The sequence below is a fragment of the Diceros bicornis genome, chromosome 16, assembly GCF_020826845.1.
Source record: "Diceros bicornis minor isolate mBicDic1 chromosome 16, mDicBic1.mat.cur, whole genome shotgun sequence".
NCBI classification, from domain to species: Eukaryota; Metazoa; Chordata; class Mammalia; order Perissodactyla; family Rhinocerotidae; genus Diceros; species Diceros bicornis.
In genome coordinates, this window is record NC_080755.1 from 20,658,639 (window position 1) to 20,670,104 (window position 11,466).

The 11,466-nt window shown below is 38.8% G+C and overlaps 1 protein-coding gene across 6 annotated transcripts in view; it reads right to left on the reverse strand.

The window, feature by feature from the left end:
- Nucleotides 1-11,466, reverse strand: part of ZNF521 (zinc finger protein 521) — a 275,270-nt gene that overhangs the window by 262,318 nt on the left and 1,486 nt on the right. The gene's annotated exons all lie outside the window — the stretch shown is intronic.

Below are 11,466 nucleotides of genomic sequence, written 5' to 3' on the forward strand. Positions count from 1 at the left end.
CAGCATTATAAGAATTAAAATAAATTCATATATTTATTAGAATAAATAGATCTAAGTGACTAAAAATTCAATGGATATAGTTAGAGTAGTCTACTCACAGTGGAAAAACCAGGCCCATGACAAAGCCCATGAACAAAGAATGGCCAAAACTTGTACACAAGTTAGCCATGTGCAAATAATAAAAAGAGATACAACTTGCATGAATTGAAAGTATATTATTGTTGCAAAACTAAGTATGTTCAGAGTTCAACATTATAAGGGACAAAAAGAACCATCTAAATATGTCTTCATAGACTGTTAGCTCCATGAAACCCATGAGCAGTTGGATCTGACATGTTCCTTACTGAATCTTTGGCACCTGACACATAATTGATGCTCAATAAAAATTCCTGTAGAACGCATGACCATGTTCAACAGTTTTCATTCAAAAACATATTAAACTTTAGATTTGGTTTGAAAGTGCTTCCTTGAGGATCCTTCCCTGACCTCATTGACACCTCTGTGAAATGTTATCATAATACCCAGTGCTTTCCCTTCACATGATTGCAAACTACTAGTGTCTATTTAATTGTTTATTTAATGTGTTTCCATTGCTTGGTTGTAACTGCTCAAGAACATGAACCATATCTGTCTCCTTCAGAGCATCCCCAACTCCTAGCCCTCCTAGGCTGGTAAATGATGGATGTGCAGTAAATATTTGTTGGTTAAACAAATGACTGAATTAATGCATTTGTTTGTGTATTTGTAGGTTTGTTTGTTTACCATCTAGTTTAGGCTATGGGGATTCAAAAGAAAAGCAACATAGAACCCTGCTTCAAAGGGCTTATCGACAAACCAGAAAACCAACTTAGTGCCACGGTTTCTACGGTATATGGGGTACAGAGGGAATAATAAAGAGAAGAGTCATTTTAACTCTGGTAGGTCAGAAAAAGCCTCACAGAAGATGTGATATGACTCTTAAGAAATGAAAACAACATTCAAGACTTTATTATTGTTCAAAACCAACTTTAGAATCCACAATATAAGCTAGAGGAGTTTCAAAGTGAAGCTGTGAAAATCATTAAAGATTTGGGAAATGCTGCTATATGAAAAGGGTACCCGCATTTGGGCAAAAAGATGAACATGATTGAAGATGACTAGCCAACATAAGTCAAACAAAATTAAAATGCTGTCCTTAAAGCAACACACTTTGACCTTGGCTCATACATATGTACTGCTGCAGGTTCATACCCATCCCACTGCAAACATCCACCTGACCCCCAGGCAAACTCCGAGTTGGTCACGCACTCATACATACACACAATTTCTAGTCCAAAGCAGCTACTGCTGTTAGGGCCGCTCCCAGTGAGATATGACAAACCCCTAGTGAGGTGAATTGGTCACTGGCCCAGGGCTCTCATCAACAAGCTGCAAACTGCTCTATGGAAATTTCAGAACTCGGATGGAGTCAGATTCCTTATAAAGGCCCTGAGAATGGTTCATTGTGTAAAACATGTGTCCTTCTATATTAACTCCCCCAATGGGGGGTCTGGACAAGAAACCATCATGGAAAGTAAGACCATCTAACCTCTGTTGTTTGATTTTCTTCCATCAGTTACAAATCAATCAAGTTCACAATTTAAAAAGCATGTCTGCCCCATTAATATGAATTATTGATCAACATGCAAGAATTACAATTTCTCAGTATGAGAATTCTATAATGTTAGAGATAGAAGGGAACTCAGAAGTCATCAACACATTCATTTGGTAAGAACTAAAGAGATTTTGGTTCCACGGAAGTTTACTGAGCACTTAGTATAAGTCAGGCACCTGGCAAAGCACTCTCCTAGTCTGAGGGACACAGAGGCCAAGACAGAGCTAGGAAGCCCTCCCAGGGGTCTGCTAGCCCATCACACTCATACTAGGTTTTAAATATGCTAATCAGCAAGTATAAAAAACAGTTACATTTAACGGGAGCTATAAAATGGTGTTATTATCTTGTAATGGTTTTATTTTGAAGATTAAAAATTTGGTATAATGATGCAATACTTATGTAAATGACCTATATGATTTTGGAGGAGGCAAAAGGGATTTCATGTTGATCATCTTTTTCTTCGGTCAGTTACACTCCACCATCACCATTCATTCATTCAGTATTCACATCTTTGAACATGAAGACCATCAAGACACCCAATATCATTATCCCTAAATTGTCTTATGCTTAAAATCTATGATTCTGTAAAAGTTTATTTCAAAGCATTCACTTATCTCCCAGGGGAAACATAATCAAACCTGCACTATGGACTTTTCAATACCAACTTGTTTCATTCCTTAGTGTTCTATTCCTGAATATTTAATGGAAGGAATTCCTCGTGACTTGCTTCACTTCAGTTTTATATAGCAGGGATTCCTAACTGAAGTTTAGTTTTGCTGTTTTTTAATATTAACATACACATTCCCCAAGAGCCTCCAGTTATCTTAAAGGATGCCATGAATTCTTTTAAAATTTTTAAAAATTAACTTTAATATCACACAATTAACTTTCACAAATGCTATCTAGATCTTTAAGGAGGGGTAAAAGATACTGCAAAATCAATGACCTAAATCCAAAAGAGTTGGAAATAAATATTCTATATATTGTATTTAGTGGTTTCAGTTCAAGTGAGTGTATTTACCATTTAGTTATAAGAGAAAACATAGTTCACCATTCTTAAAAAGTATAGCTCACCAAACTTTTGATGACAAAAACATTTTTGAAACTCATTTTATCTAACTTTTTTAACTGACTCAACTTGCTGAAAAAGTGAATATACCCTATACACGTGTCGCCTTCTGCCCACTTGCATTGTTTCCTCCCCCAAATTAAAAAGCAATTAAAAATTTTAAATCTCATCTAGTTTTCTAGACCTTAAACTTCATAAGAGCAGAATTTATGTCTGTTTGCTTCACAACCAAATTCACAGAATTCAGTGCCTGGGACAAAATAAGCACTCAAAAAAAAAAAACCCAAAACCTTGTTAAATGATGAAATGAGCCCCCTCATTTTACAGATAGGAAATCCGAATCCTAGAGAACAGAGGGTAAGTGGCTTGCCAAAAAGTGCAAACAGCAAATCAGAGCTCGTCCCCATGCCCTTTCCACTCTGCAACCACCTCCCTACCAGCACTAATATCCAAGTCACAATAGTTATGACCGTAACTGTTTGTGTTTTTATTCTCAACTCTTTCCAGGAATTAATATATATTCCCTTGCACCCACAATTCTTTTCAACCCTTGCCTCATGTCCACAAAAAGTGCATCTAACTTTGCATATTGCACATTAATAGCCCCAAACCACCCTAAATAAAACATACAGCAACTTCAGACTCCACACATCAGCCAATGAAGAAAACATTCAAGCAAGCTCCACCACCAATATGACACCACCTTCCAGCCAATAGTCCTGTTTTGGTTTCACTGGTACTTGGTAGAGTGATGTTTATGAATACTTAATTGCCTTTTTTTAATGTATAAAAGTAAGAAAAGACAAAAGTGTGACACTAGTGATAGAAAGCATATGTCTAATAAACTTGAAACAAATGAGACAAGCTAAATCATTAGGAATGCTGAAAGCAATTACTATTTAGTCTTATTCACGCATTTACTAGACCTAATCTGCTTCTATTGTGAAGGAATAAAATAATATTAAAGAACATATATGAAATGCTGGAAATGGTTTCTAAAACTCAATATATAGTTTAAAACATTGTAATATATTTTAGATTTCTGGTCACAGCACGCCCCTATAGTACAGCAATCTACCCTTCACCTTATGGACTCTTCACCTCTCCACAGATTTTCACAAATGCATTGTGTATGAATACAGGGGACTGTCTGTACTCGAGAAGGAAAGCCACGGATCTCTTTCATTCCCATCAGGTAAATAAGTTTCCATCGTGATATATCTCTCATTTGGAAAAAGCCAATCATGAGAAAGAAAGAAGGTAACAAAAATAGTGAAATAATGACGCTCAATGGTAAAGTGATTTTAATGTCTAAAAGCATATTATATTCCTTACAATGATACCAATTTTTATTAGGCAAAATCCAATTTAATCCAATTTTTTCCTTAAAAAGTGATTAACACATATGGATTTGCTAAAGAAAATGTATTTTATATAGAACGTTGGAGTATGTTTGTATGTGTGCATACTACTTATATGTATCTCATACTGGGTTGTGATAACAGAAGGGCTGAAACCTCTTGGTTTCACATATATAAAAAAAAAAACAATTTGTAACCAAAATGTAATTCCAACAAACTGCACTATTATGAAAATGAATATTCTGAATGTCAATCACTTGATCATATTCAATATTCAGCCTGAGAGAGCTATGCTCATTCATGAAGAGTATATGCTTTCCAAACCAAATCATCCTCATTTGAAAACAAGACCTAAAATGCTCAATACATTCTCAACACATATATACATGCAATTGACAGATTTATATATACAGTTTTTCCTTTTCAGGATTTTTCAAAGCATTAACTATCCCATGAAATTAAAATATATGGTGTCCAACAACAATAATTTTTAAATGTGTGCCTCTTTCTTTTTTTTTTTTAATCTTTTAAGAAAGAGGAATCTCTAGACAGTCATATTTGAATCTGGATTTTTTTTTAATGACCAGATTGTAAACCTCTGCCATCAGACATCTACAGCAGAAATGCCAACTGTAGTGTGTGCTGCCATAATAATGACACCCCCAAGATCAACCCAGCGCTTGTAGCTGTGGCAGGGTCCCCAGGCAGCTGGATAACTGCTGCTTGATCATTACCCCTGCTAAAACTGAAGCTACTGAAGTTTTAGAGAATTCGTATCTTACTGAATTTCTTTCATCTCTAATAATTACTAAACTGGCATAATTACTTATACTAGAGGTGGAATGTGATGCATGCTAAAAGCCCAAGCTGCCTAAAATTAAAGTTTAAAAAAAAAGCCATGATTCTACTTAGTTTTCAAAGATTTATCTTGTGTCAGGCTTTTATGCCAAGAGTTGCATAATTATTTAAACCATTTAAAAGCCTTCCTTACACTATTTGATTAATACTATAACAGAGCTATTTAAATTTACTAATGTTAACTTTAATGTTTTAAGTTTTAATTGCTTTGTAATAACATTGTTGCAGAACGTATTTTTAAATCAGACAAGTATACTTTCATTGCAACAAACACAGTATATGCAATCCTAGCTAGTGTACCATGTAATCCCCAAACAAAAAACAGGAACATATTTCAGATTTAATTGAAATGGGATTAGAAAGTTGCATACACCCCCCCCCCCGGCCCGCCACAGAACTAACTTTAACCTTTGACAGCACAACAGGAGTCAATGGAAAAAAAAAATTGAATACATCTGGGAAAATACTTAGCCAGAGGTTTGATTTAGAATATCAGCCTTTGTATCAAAATCTCATTTAATTCAAAAGCATTCTGTAACATATTACTTTATGACAACATTTACATTTTTAACAATCTATAAGGCTGCAAAAATATGATGCAAGTGTTGCAAGTCTTAAAATTATTTTTGTCTTAAAAATAACTAAACATTCAACATGGTATCTATTAAACCCAGCCACAAAGAACGTATTCTATGGCAACAGAATTAATGATATTAAACCAGCAATGTGAATTCTGTCAGATGAATTAATAAAACACAGTAATAGAAAAAGCAGATCTTTCATAAAATTCTTAATTGAGCTTGGTAGAATTGCTCTTTTCTACTATCAAAACCTCTTTCTCCTCATCACATGGTTTTACATCAAAATGAAAACTCAAGCAAGTATACTTAATATTACATTTCAACTTATGTCAACAAGTATTTTACTAGAATTTACCAGACTAGCCAATTCTTACAAGCAGACTTCCTTTAAAAATAAAAGGAGGGGAGCAAAAATGTTCCTATAAGATGAAAAGAAATCCCCTATAAATATGCTACAAGACTTGCAATGACCCAAATAAGCAAGCAAAATGAACTCAGTATAATTACTGGAAGCAAAAAGTTGAAAAATTCTGTCATCACTCTTAGACGTCACTGCTGTCAATAACTACAATGGATTTAAAGGGATATGGGAATACTCTGGCATAACAAAAAAGAAAAATTATTAACAGCTTGCTTTATAAAAAGCTGCTAATCTCAAATCCCTTTGTAATTTTATTTTTAGATGTATGCTTTTATGTTCAATATCCTACTTTTTGCCCTTTTTTGGCTGGAGGAATAAAAGCCAACAATTCACTCATGCATCAAACAGATGTTTTTGTTTTTAAGGCCAAGTGGAATCTTATGAATTTTTGTGTCCTCCCTTTAAGAAGATGCTGCCAGAACAGCTGAAATCGTGAAATCAGCGTTTTGGAAAAGATTCACTGGACCATCAGTTCTGGAACTTTGACTAGCCCTCGTGGGATTCTTGCCAACTGTAATTGCTGTTTTTGTTTATGTCGGATTGTCTACTGATTGGACTATAATCAATTTAATGACTTCAACATCTAGTCAGTATAATTTAGAGGTGGTAGAGGGAAGAAACAGTCACTGCTTGATAGATGAAGAGAAGTACCACTGCTGAAGGGGGTATGGATGTCAAACTCTGAGCTTCTGTGGGGTTTCCAATAATCAGGCTTTTCAGCATCCAAATCCGAAAGCAAAAGCACACATAGCCATGTGCCACACAATGAGTAGAGTGGTTTGCCCTCACAGTCATGAAAAATAATACACAGATATAGATATACAGATATATAGATATCTTCTTAATATTTTGTTAAAAACTACCTTAGGTTAAAATCTAGTTATTTAAAAAGGGCTTCATGTTTAACTTATCTAAAAATAATTTAGAGGGAAGAGCTACATTGTAAGTTTTAATTAAAAGCAAACTATTATACTATTTTAATGCAGTTGTCTTTTCATACAAAATTCAGAGCTTTTTTTCTTACTATGGCATCACTTCCAAAACCAAAACTGAATCTCCAGTGGTAAGCTTATTTTTTTTAAGAAATAAAACACATGGAGTATAAGAGAACCACATTCTTTTTTTTTTTTTTTTTTTTTTTTTTTTGGTTATACTTCACCTGTCTACCTAGAGGAAAATATATTTTGACTTTGAAAAAAAAGAAGAAATGTGTTTAAATAAAGAGTGGAGAGTTTAACGTTTCTATTAAATTTAGGGGCTAGTACAAGCTCCCTGCGGTGGCTTTTTTAACACCTACAATTTCAAGAGCTTTTCCAGCGGAGAATACAGCCTAATAGATAGGTTTTCTGACTTTCAAAAGGTTATAGACTTAAAATCCATTGCCTTTTCATTCAGACTCTATAGTTTACATTTCTTCTTTAAAGTAAGAGCTGAATTTCTGCCACTTCATTATACTTCTATATAAATGACTTTTTAAAAAAAAACCTTTGTAAGTACAAAAGAAGGTAAATGGGAAAAAGGAAAAAGGTCAATCATAAGTGTGATAACTTCAAAATGTGCCAAGTTACAAAGGGTTAGCTACTGCAACAGCCAAGTTAAACAAGGCACTTCGGGGGCTCTCTTTCTCCCTGGTTCCCACCATTTCTCTCTAGAGGCCCCTGGTATGGGTTTATGAACACCTGAGGGTCTAGATATCCTAATTGTGTCTTGTGTTTAACTTGGCCATTTAAATGTCTAAGTGCTCCCCTCTCTCCTTCCCAGCTTTATAACTTGGCTCTTACTGAATATATCACACCTTTGTGTAGCGGACCACTTTTTCCTTCTTACAGTGCTTTCTGCTGTAAATTTCAAAAAAAAAAAAATGTTTTTATCAAGTAAAATGGCCCAGAAACTTCCATCAGAGAAGCAGCACAAGAAATAGAATAAAGAGCCAGCAAGAAAAATAGAAATAGGTCACAATTGACCAATTTGATGCAACTGATTTGCAGCCTCTAAAAACAAGCTGACAGCAGAACTATCTTCAGTCAGGTAATCTCAAATACTGTGTCTACCCTCAGGAATTGAAATAAATATCCAAATAATACAAATGAGATAGAAAAGGTGACTCATGTAATTGTCTGACCAGCCATGCCTCTAAATACTGGCTTTAAGTCTCTGTTTCATAAACAGAAAGGGTTATTCTGAAGATTTGTAGCATAAGGACAGAATAAGTTTCTTGACTCTCTATGTAGGCTGAGAGAATTTTGATGCTAGGGCTTTGAGAGGCAGAAGGAGTGAAAGAGTTTCATGTTTCAAAATATATTTTGCAGCTTTCACAAATAGAAAAATGAATCTTTTTGGTGTTGAACAGTTTTAATGCACTTTAGAGGTAAGGAGACCAAACAGAGTATGCTCCTCTACAACCAGAAACGGGGCACCCACTCTCAGGAGGTGGCTTATTAGAACAATTACACTCAGGTTTGCTACAAACAAAAAACCCTGCATACTTTTGTACGTAAATATAATTATTCATTCAAAGCACTAAATTTATGAGAATACACAAAATAAATCAACTATTAATAGAATCCTGGTAGTCCTTATTTTTAAGCATTTGGTTGAAAACAAAAACTCCAAACTTAACTGTCATTTTGTTTTACTGTTTTTACCTGCCTTATGTAAATTGCTCCCCTGAGATATGAGTTTCAAATTATGACATCAAAAGTGACAGCCGTTATCAGAAATATCTTTTAAACCTTGTTAATGAAATAGTGTGGATGTAAGAGACAAGTTAGAAATTGAATGCAGAACTTCGTGTTTTATTTAGAAGGGCACATGGCATTTTCATGGTTTCCAATGCCTCCTTCAAGTAGGTATAAAGTAATCTACAAGGTTTTGAAATACTGTCAGTCATCTAATAAAATCAGAATTCTTATCTCTTAGTTGCAAAACTACTAATAAGTTTTTCATAAAAGAAGAAACTTAAATCAAAGCTGCCTTTCTACCCTGCTCATAGCAAAGTGTTACTCATTGATTATTATTATTATGCCAGAATATTTGTCATAATAATACCTCCCTGGCTTTTCTATGATCCAAGTGTGACCTTCCAAACAATATAGTGGACCAAATCCACATGCTCAGAACACTCCTCAAACACATTTTGAAAAATGGAGACCCTTCCAGGAAGACACAGGAAAACGAAAATAGGAAAGAAAAGGCTAGGTATTTCACAGGAGCCACCTAGAATGCCATTCTCCTTCTCCAAAACCACTACTATCACCTTTACTCATCTGACGTAGCTCATCTAAATATGTATTTTTCCAGGTAAATGCATACCCTGAGGAAAAACAAACCCGCTCTTCAGTGAGGACTGTACTATTTTTATTCCTCTGTTCAGCTTCTCACCCCCAAAGCTCAGCCAGCCCACCTCAGGCCATTCGCTCTTCTGGGAGTCGTCCAAGCAGCTGACAGACGAGAAGACCACTGTGTTCCGTGCCCACACAGCGAATGGAAGCTAAATCTTTGCTTTTAATGTAAATATTTTATTTAAAGCTTGGCAATTGAAACACAGATGCTGTGTCTTCATGGAGATGATACATGGATTTTTTGCAATATGACAATATAACAAAAGAATAAGATGCCCTCTTTACTCATTTTCACTTTCCTTTTTTTTTTATTTCTTATTAACTTAAGAACTGCACAGGTCTGGGTCCCAGGTATTTTGCAATTCGACTTATCCAAGACTGCCCTGTGAATACCGCCAACTGACGGCTTCACTTACTGCCCATAAAATCCTACGTGCATGAGAATAAACCCTCTTTAGGCAGCCCGGAGAGCACATGCACCCACAATCAACAGAACTTGCACTGTGAATTCATCAAAGGCAGGTGAACTAGATGCTCAGACACTGCGGATGAGCAAAGCAACCAATCGTGAAAACTTCAATAAACTTTTTAAAAATAAAAAGCCTCCCAAATTACTGCGGTTTCAGAAGCCTCCCGCAGCCCTTTAAGAATCGCTATCCTATCAAACTCGGAAAGTTCTTCTTTCCAAGTGGCTAGGTAGGTTTTGTCCTGGTACTTCTCTCAGCGTGACTTGTAAGGAAGCAGCGAGTCTCCCGGCAAGTTCCCCCGACGCGAGCGTGGTCCACGGTTACCCTGACACCCGCGCACGCCCGTGGCGTTTATCTTTTCACTATCGATGCTTGAATCTTTCAGGCTCTTGGTCTGGGTTTTCCCAGAAAATGTGTGGCCCACGTGAATGTAAATCACCACAAAAACTGTGTCAAGACACATGTCAATGATTCATCTGGTTTTCAAACTAAAACTTCTCCCGTGCTTCAGGAAAAAAGAAAGCGTTCCAATCTGCGAGGCCCTCCCCCACCCCGTCCCTTCCCAGGAGAAGAAAGGGCTTTGTGTGTGCGGTGAGGGCTCCGTTAGTCGAGTTCATAAATACACATAGGCCGGGGGCCCGAGAGGCGCGGGGCGCCGGGCTCTGCTCAGCCCTCCCCGGGCCGGCGGCCGAGTCGGGAGAGCGAGCGGCAGACACAGGAGCAACTGAGCGCCCGGGCCGGGGCCGCGGAGGAGGAAGAGGATGCTGCGCCGCCGAGGACCAGAGGGCGGGGCCGGGCAGCGCGGCCCTCGGCGGGACCCTGCGGGCCCCGCTGGACGCACAAGCCGCCCTTTGTCCTCGGCCTCCGGGGTTGCGGGGGCCTCCGCCACCTCCAGCTGTCGCCCCCACGCCCTCGCCCCGATTCCATGCCCGGCCTGCCCGCACCTCCTCCGGTCCTCGCGCTCCGCCGCTCGCGCTCCCGGCTCTCGGCCTCGGAGCGCCGGACCTCCCGGCTCCCGCGGCCGCCCGCCCCTGGTTTCCCCGGGAGGAGGGTCGGGAAGGTGGAGGAGGAGGAGGAGGAGGCCGCCACGTGACTCTCCTCGCCACATTCCTCCACAGCCACCGGATCAATAACTTCAGCGTCCCCCGCCCCCCACCCCGCCGCCGCAGCCAGCCAGTGCGCCCCAAAAATCCCCCCCACGCACCCCACAAACTTCCCTTTCCAACAGGGACGACAGGGAGCCGGACCCCTTCACGAAAAGCAAAAGACCAAAGGGGGCGGCAAGGAGTAGTAGGGACGAGGGGGTGGTCAACTTTCTCGGAATGGCCAAGAGGGGTACTCCGGGCCGGGAGCCGGGGGCCCGGGGCGCCCGCGGGCCGGTCCCCGCGATTGTTTACACGGGCTGCGCGCCGAGTCAAGAACCGGAGCGGGGCGCGGGCGGGGAGGAGGCGGCGGCTGTTGTGTCCTCGCCTGGCGCGGCCGGGACCCCGGGCCACGTTTTTAATGAGCAGAGGCTACTCCCCTTTCTCCGAGATGACTTTTTTCTTCTTCCAAAGAAAGGAAAAAAGAAGCACCGCACGGTTTTGCATATTTATTCTTTGCGAAACACACAACAGAAACTTTTTCCTCCTGCCCAGATGTAGATCTCAGACGGGGGAATTTTTTCCTCCCCTTCCGGATGATTTCTTTTTCTTTCTTTTTTTTTTTTTTGGTTGTCTTTCCTTGCCCACTTTCT